The sequence below is a fragment of the Glycine max genome, chromosome 18 (assembly GCF_000004515.6).
Source record: "Glycine max cultivar Williams 82 chromosome 18, Glycine_max_v4.0, whole genome shotgun sequence".
Classification (NCBI taxonomy): domain Eukaryota; kingdom Viridiplantae; phylum Streptophyta; class Magnoliopsida; order Fabales; family Fabaceae; genus Glycine; species Glycine max.
This window is the reverse complement of record NC_038254.2, coordinates 21,265,630-21,274,408: the sequence shown is the minus strand read 5'-3', so window position 1 is coordinate 21,274,408 and position 8,779 is coordinate 21,265,630. Positions and strand designations below refer to the sequence as shown.

At 32.2% G+C, this 8,779-nt stretch overlaps 1 long non-coding RNA gene across 1 annotated transcript; it reads right to left on the bottom strand.

Annotated features, from left to right (window-relative positions):
* Positions 1 to 211: 211 nt before the first annotated feature.
* On the bottom strand, positions 212 to 5,315 carry LOC102662299 (uncharacterized). The gene is made up of 4 exons (XR_419481.3): positions 4,809 to 5,315; positions 4,369 to 4,496; positions 1,029 to 3,484; positions 212 to 670 (listed from the first exon to the last, which is right to left on the bottom strand). It is a non-coding gene; the product is annotated as an uncharacterized lncRNA (long non-coding RNA).
* Between the last annotated feature and the right edge of the window lie 3,464 nt (positions 5,316 to 8,779).

Below are 8,779 nucleotides of genomic sequence, written 5' to 3'. Positions count from 1 at the left end.
TATATATTTTTTTTATAAAAAATGTCTTTATTTAACTTTTTCTCCTTGCATTTGATGTTTAAATGGGTTCATAAATTCCAATTAAAATTAACACACTCATAGAAAAATTCACAAATAAATCACACAAAATAATCTAAAAATTGTTAGACAACAATAAATATTAGTTGTCAACTATTTCTTCATTTATCTAGAAATTTCTAGTCAACTCAACTACTATTAACATGTCTCATATCATATTAGAATACCAGTCAAGCTATTTTTCCTTGACAATCACATTTCTTGATAGTCTAGATCAATCTAGAACACTAGCTAAAAGAAAGAATACATAAGAGAATAGGTAACAAAGCTAAAAAAAATCATAACATTCTTCATCTTCATGCCCTTGAAGTCCGTGTTTCTTCTCCTTCGGCAATTATCTCTCTCTCAACATCATTCAATAGGTGCAAATCTACATCTGCATTAGCCAATTCAACTCTTCGGTCCAGCTCCCTTTTTCTTTAAAGAAAACCTTTCCACCTTTGATTGATCCTCATCAACACTTACAACATTGGACTACTGTGAAGTCCAAATAGCATGGGCTTCACTAGTGATAAATGAATATGCTTGATGGCAAGTACCGTTAGTTGAAAATGTTGGCTCTGTTATTATGGGAATGGACCGTTTTGCCAATCTATCACAAATGAATAAAAACATTGTTTTGAGTTCTTTGATTTCTCCTAGTACTACTACAAAGTTGCAGAGGTAAAATTAAAGAAACAAATAGAAATCAATGCATTTGGTATGTGCTTAAGAAAATGCAATGAATAGGTAATGTGTCAAATGCAATTGAATGGTCCTGCCACCTATTAAGTTAGAGGATAGATAGGCATATTACACAATAAAGCATAAGTAAACAAAAAAATCTATATTTTAATTGGACAGGAGATAATATACTCAAGCACACGCTAGACAACAATATGTATATAAGAAAATGTATTTAGTTAACTGTGAAGGGTACGTGATAGAATAAAAGTGTGCAAAATATTGACCTTAGTAGAAAAAGAAGCTAGTAGTTTCGGGAGAAGCAGCAATTCTCCATTGTCCATCTCAAGTTGGTTCCATACCGAGGCGCATATATGCAGCATTACACGAAAAATGTAAATCATAAATCAATTTATTCTCATACAATTGCTTACCTCATACAATTCTCATACAATTGATCATGAATGAATTTATTTTCAAACAATTGCTTACCTCATAACAAGGGGCAATGAAATTAAAGCAAACAGAGCATTAAATAAGTTGTCAATATTTTATCCTGTATGTACTTATAGAGGATACACAAGATTAAGCACATGCTTGAGCATGAAAAACCCAATAACCAAAGATATTTAAAGACATGGAAAGAATACACCCTCCAAAAAAAGTGCAGGCATTCATGGAAGATAGCCTTTGAAAAGTACTTGCTGCATGTCACAGCGCGTTTTGACACCCATTTGAAGCAGTGAAATCACATCGATTCTAACACGAAAGCTAGAGTTATTTGCTTCTGCTTTGACACGAAAAATCACATCAATGCCACGAAACATAGTTGCACTGCTCCAGCCACTTACACATAAAACTGTCAAAGCTAATATGTCACAATATGTAATACAAATCCTCTCACATATTACTGTGGTTAAATAAACTGACATGGATGTAACATATATAATTAAGGAAATAGTCACATGAAAATTGTTTCATTGTATTCCTAGTCTTTCGGTTTCAATTTTGTTTTAAGGACTGAATCTATTTTAAAAACTGAATTTGTTTCACACAACTAGTTTCCAAACTTATTTTTTTTTGTAATTTTTGTTAACACAAGCCTCAACTAGAGTGTCATGATTTTAAGGACAGTGTCATGATTCCAGTAATTTCCATTTCATTGAAACAAGTTCTTTCTGAAGTTCTTTTATCCTCACCAAATCTGAGATTTGGAAATTGTGATCAATTGTTGCATCTGCATCTATGACTTCTGCCTCTATCAACTCTGCCACTGGGTCATCCCTGTTACTAACCGGTTCTGCTTTTGTTTCTTGTTTTTCTAGCACCTTATTGAATGGCCAATCTTGTTATGCATTTGTTTCTTGCTGTTCCGACATCCAACCCAATGCACCACTTCCATTGAAACTATGACTGTCTTAACCCAAGAACAAGATTCATCATTGGCAAACTCTGAACATCCTCCCACATTTTCCTTGTTCTTGTTCAATTGTGATGAAGCAGGTCCTCACCATGTTTGTGCTTTCGCCTTTTCCTCCTCAGGATCAATTCCCTACTTCCTCAGCAACTTATGAAGTATCTATTTAAGCTCTTCAATTCTATCAATACTCTAATCTCAGAAATTCAGGAATCCAATGAGGCTGTAGCCCCTGATCACTGGTCATTTCTTCAAGAGCACCATCAAATTCTCCATTTCTTCCCCAATAAGATCCAGAAGGTCAGACCAATTGTCATGAACCCATGAAAGAAAATTGAATGATAGATACAAACAATGAAAAATTTATAGAATGACTGAGAACAGGAAAAGAATTCTCTTCCAAGAGCTTCCCCTATACAAAGGGTTTCCTCTTCCATACACATGGTCTAATTCTCTGAATGAATCTTTTCATCTTTATTCTCCCATATTTATTTAACTGATTCCCTTAACTTAGTTGCAGTAACTGTCCTAACTACGTTTCCTTCTTTTCAGACCTTACAGGCAGTGATACTTCAATATTATTGATAGATACCAATTAGTAGTTAATTAGGTGTCTGTTAGTGAGGGAGTTAGTTAGTTAGGTAGAAAAAATAAGGCATATTGCCCATAAATAGAGAGGGGAGGGTGATAGAGAAATCATCTTATCATTTGAGAAAGGTAGACTCTTAGAGAGTGAGGAGAATAATATAGAGGGAAATCATTTATTTCGTATCTTCTAACAATAATTGAGATTTAGGGTTCAACAATAAGAAATCATTCTTTCCTTTATATTCTGAACCAATTCTATAAATTATTAATCCTAATGACTTGTTAATAGTGTTGCAGAACTCAGACAGCTATTAATGGCACCAAAATGTATTTCAGACACATTTAAAATATTTAAAGCCTAAAGAGTTTGAGTTTAGAAAAAGCCTTGCCTCAACTTCTGTGACTTCAGTTACTCAAGGCAAGACAAAGGGTACAATAAATCGTCAAATTTCTTCATGCTATGTGTGTGTTTGTGCATTAGAAAGACAAATATGAAACCCCAATAGATGTTCACCTAATTTACATATTGGTAACAGGTTTTTCCCATTCCTCCGTAATTCATCAGCTTCATCTTTTGTTAATCCTCCCGGAGCATCCTGTATAAGTTTTGGGTAAACAAGAGCAGCTGGCTTCCAGAGCATCACTGGATACTGTGGATGGGCACTATAGTTGTAATTTCTGCCACGGAAAAGATAAAATACACCACCAACTCGATGAATTATTTTCCCCCGTCTTCTCCTGTCATAACATGCAAAGTTTGACTTAAAAGTAAACAAATGACGTTAAGCAACAACCGACTTTCGTGCATGGCTCATAATAATTTCTTGCTTTTGCCAACATTGTGTGCTGTAATTGATTGAATGGAAGAGGAACTAAAAAAAAAGTAAAAGCATCAACAAAATCTATTCTCAATCGAACTATGAATTAAAGACTGTATTGAAGACAAAAAAAATGCCTCAACTAGGAAACAGAACCTGCCAGAACAATTCAACTGAACATTGCTACATTCTTATTATTTTAATAAAGAATAATTGTTTGAAAAGAGAAGAAAGGCTACAACAGCCTCCAAAGCCAGTCGCCCCTGTAAAAGTACTTTTTCTTTTGAGCCACCGGCTTTCATGGCAATAAATGCATCAGATTCAGAACAAATAGCATTGTCCCAAAATCAGCATTCAATGGCTTTTGACCACCCAGCTAGAGCATCAATCATCATGTACGTTTCAACAACTCAAATGGGAACCTACCAGGAGTTCAAAGTAACTTTTGATACCTTACTTGGTCAAGTACAACCAAACTTGTGTCCACCACTGCTAAAAACCGTTATATGCCATTCGTGAATTTTAAAACACTATACTAGAACTTTAAAATTTGCTGAAAAACAGTTTCAGCTAAAAGTTCTCTAACTAACATTTTCATTTCCAGGTCATAATCTATGTTGAGCAATCTATGCCCTGGAATGATCTTGTGCAAGTGTTGATAAAATATGACCACAGATTAAACAAAAAAGACATTTTTTTTATCAGTAAAAAATAAAACAAAACGACATTGAGGTAAGAAATATACAATCACATACTCCACAAGATTACAAATCGATTTTGAAGAAATGAAAAGGGATGTGATACCTCAATATGATGGCAAACATTATCCGTATCTACCGTTGGAATTCCTAAACAACGAATTTTACAGACTCGGCGACGCTTCCAATGCGAATGTATCAACTCCAGCATGTTATGCGTTAATCCATCCCTTCCTAGATCATCAAACTAAACATCACCAAGCCTTAACTGACAATATTCAATTCTGGATTTTAAATTGCAAATGCCAGCATCTCAATTGCATTGGCCACAACAACCGCATCATACCATGATTGTGAACCACTTTAAAACCTGATTTAATTCATTATCAACATAAAGCCATGCAAGAAATAGAAAATTACAGTTCATATAACACTTATCCAATGGTCAAAAGCACTCATCATCAAAGACAAGGTTTTAAAATACGGTGCACAAACACCACTTCAGCTGCAACATTAATATCATGATTTTAAAAAACAGTCTCGAACCTTGGTGTAGGTTTTTGGAATCACCACAACCTCATCACGACCGCAACCGCAATTGCAGTCTCATCAACCAAATTTGTCTGCAATTTTCCACAGTATCAAGGATCGCAACGAAAACATGATGTAAAAAGGGGCAAAGTAAGTTTGTGTTGATTGTTTTCTAAATTAAAGTGATCTTCTTCTGCGTGTAAAAAGGAAATAAATAAATCAATCAAATTCGGGAGGCTTCATAAAGGACTTCCTTAGGAGTTAAAATAATATATATTTCCAGAAAGAGTATCTCTTGTTTTTCATTCCCATTCACATAAGAATGAATACTATAATTTACATTTGAAACAGACATAAATGTGACATCTATAAGATAAAATAATATATATTAAATATATATTTTATATTTTTATGATAGATAACACATATGTTTCAAAGATTTTCTTCTAAGTGAGATACGATTAAGTTTGTTTTTTTTTAGGTTTAATTACTTATTTATTTTCTATAGTTTCATTATTCTTATTTTTTTAATCCTTATAATCTAAAAGTGATTGTTTTAATTCTAATAGTTTAGATTTTAATTCTTTTTTAGTATTTATAGTTTATATTTTAATTTTCTTTTAGTCACTCTATAGTTTGAAAGTGATTTTTATAATTCTTATCATTTGAATTTTAATTCTCTTTTAGTCCTTATAATTTGAAAATGATTTTTTTAGTTTCATACTCTATATTTTAATTTCCATTTACTATCAAAATGAGTAATATTTTTTTCAATAAGTACTTCACTAAGAAGTCTTTATATGTTTATGTTAATTACTATAACCGTCAAGCAAATCTTAATCTAAACAGAAATGTATAAACACTTTCATTGAGCGGAGGTGCTTTTCAAGGCGTACGACTTCCTATTGCTTTGATTTCCACAACCATAACGATTCTGTTGTGTGCTATAGGCTTGCACGAGTATGACAATGTTTCTCAACATGTTTTTTTTTTTTATATATATTTAATGATTTTAATTTTTTTGTTTATACATATATTCAATAAAAGTAAGTGAAAAATAAAATAAAACAACAATTTGCTATATATTGAATTTTTCTCAATGAAATGCTAAAGTTTTGAAAATAAATACCTGCTATGAGTATTTAATGGAAATTGTAGATATAGTTGAGTTGTTCAGCCTTTTTAAGTTTAGGAAATTTAAGGTTTAATATAACTTAGGTTTTACTCAAAAGTATTATTTATTTTATAAATAAAAACAAAAAAAATGTTTTAATAGTTTTATAAATTATTTTTAATTTAGTGTTTTTTTTTTTAAAAATATAAGAACAAAACCAACTATAGATAAGGAATTGGAAGAAGTATTTAAAAGAATATAAACAAAAATAAGGAAAATAAAAATCACTAAATTTCTTGTTAAGTCTAGATGGTCCATTATCATAATTATACAATCCATCCTTACTCATAATTTTGATGATTACAAAAATATAAATTGTTGACGGATTAATGAATTATTTTCTAGTAAACATGACTTACTACATATGAGCATATTTGGTATTTACTCTTTATTTTAAAGCTCTTATTAGTTTGCGTCCATTCAATGAAAAGTTGTTCTTATTAAGAATATTGTTGGTTTTGAGAATATTGCTGTAGCCAAGAGTGGTAGGACAAATACTTGTATGTAATCAAGCTTTGATTAGTGGAACCTTTCACTAGTTTGTGAAAGAGAACTGGACATGAATCTGTTTGAGTGAACCAGTATAAACTAAGTATTTCTACTTCTCTCTTAAGCTATTTGATTAGTATTCTCTTAACCTTATCTCGACACACTTAGTCACACAAGTGTTCTTTTGAAAAACCTACGTGAAAACACTACTTTATCAAACATTAGAAAACACTCTTTTATTTTAATCAAAATTGTTTTTACTCATTAGACAACACTATTAGTAACTTGAATTTTGGATATCTACTTGCAAAAAAATCTGTTTGTGAAAAAGATTTCCTTTTTATCTAGCATACTTTTCAACCTCCATTTCTAGTGTGATATCTATTATTTCACTTGGCATTAGAGCTTGACCTCTTGGGTTGAGTATTTAACAATACAAAGAAAAAGATCCAGTCAAAAAAAGAAATGGAAGAAGGATATGCTACCAACAAACCACCATTATTCAAGGTAGCCAAGTACGATTGCTGGAAGAAAGTGATGTTTGCTCACTTCGAGCCCACACACATTGATCTGTGGAAAGTTGTAGAAAAATGGAAACTATATTCCATATGATGCTAAGCTAAGTGAGATTCCTAGAAGCCAGTGGACGGAAAAGCAAAATAGAGATTTTTGCTCAACTCCAAAGCTCGAAATGCTTTGTTGAGTGCTATATCTAAAAAGGAATACACCAAGGTCCACAACTTCAGAAGTGCAAAGCAAATGTCAGACACACTATCCATAACATATGAAGGGTCATCACAGGTAAAGAGGAACAAGTTGTGTTTACTCACGCATAAGTATGAGTTATTTACCATGGATGAAGGTGAAGACATGCAATGTATCTTTGGACGCTTCCAAACCATATTAAATGAAGTAAGATCTTCAGGTAGAACTTTTGACAATTATGATCATATTGACCAAATTTTGAGAAGTTTGTTTTAAAAAGTGGAGACCATAGTTACAACATTGAGAGCTTTGAAGAATATTGACACCACGTCCCTTGGAGAACTTGTTGGAACCTTAAAGGTCCATGAACAAGAACTTCAAGAAGACAAAGGAATCAAGAAGGGAAAATCCCTTGCTCCTAGCACCCTAAAAGAAAAGTAAGTTCCATTGTCCAAGGAATCATCATCTAGACCATTGTCTAAAGGTGCATCCAAAGAACCAAGTGCTGAAAACTTCTCTAAAGAAAAATATGATAAGGATGATGAGTTGGCTTTCATCTCGAGAAAGATTAGAAAGATGTGGAAGAACAAGAGTGGGTCCAGATGGAAAAACTCCTCCAAGAAGATATTTAAAGAGAAAAAAGCTTCATAATATGCTATGAGTGTAAGAAGCCTAGACACTTCAAGTCAGAGTGCCTATAATTGGAGAATGTTAGAACAAAGCTTAAAGCTCCTAACTTTAGTTTTGGTTTGATAATTTTGCAATGTCTAACATATTTTAATAGATGAGGCATTTGTATTGAATGTTTTAGACTAGGCATGTGTGATATTCAATTGTGAACTAGATGGAGATTTCTTTCTCTAAGTTTCTTAAGAACTTACTTTGAATTAATCGATTGCCTTATTTGCTAATCGAATGCCTAAGCCAGTTTCAGAAGAAGGAAGGTTCATCAGCTCAGGATAATCAATTACCCCATATGATAATCGATTACCCAACTCCTGAAAACAAAGAGAAGCTCTCTGTGTAAATATATAATCGATTACTACACATGATAATTGATTATCCAGTCAACACAAAAGGAACTGAACTTTTCAGATTGAAACAAATTAATCGATTACCCATTATGATAATCGATTAACTAGTTTCTGGAATTGCAGAACAAATGCGATTTTGACGAAATTGATCATGTATTTTTATAATCGATTAGATATATTTTAACTGTCAAAATTTATAAATATCCTTATGTGTTTTCTTAGAAAAAGACTCTTGATTCGTTCAATTTTGGAGAAAAACATTTCAAGAGAGTCTTCTAAAAGAATAGCAATGCAATAAGTCTGAAGATTGAAGTTGATCAAAGAATCATTCATTTTAACATCATGATTTGATCATCTTGTGAAGAAATATTGAAGATTAGAGATTTACACATTTCAAGTGTATTCAATCCTTTATCTTTTAATCTTTTAGAGTGTTATTCTTGGTTAGGGTTAACAAGAATGTTGGAGAATTGATAGAGTTTCAATTCTAGATATTTTCTTGTAGGGTTCAAGAGAAAGATTTGTTTTCTATTAGAGAATTGTGTGTGCATAGTGTTTTTATCAGTGTTCTCTATATAGTGGAA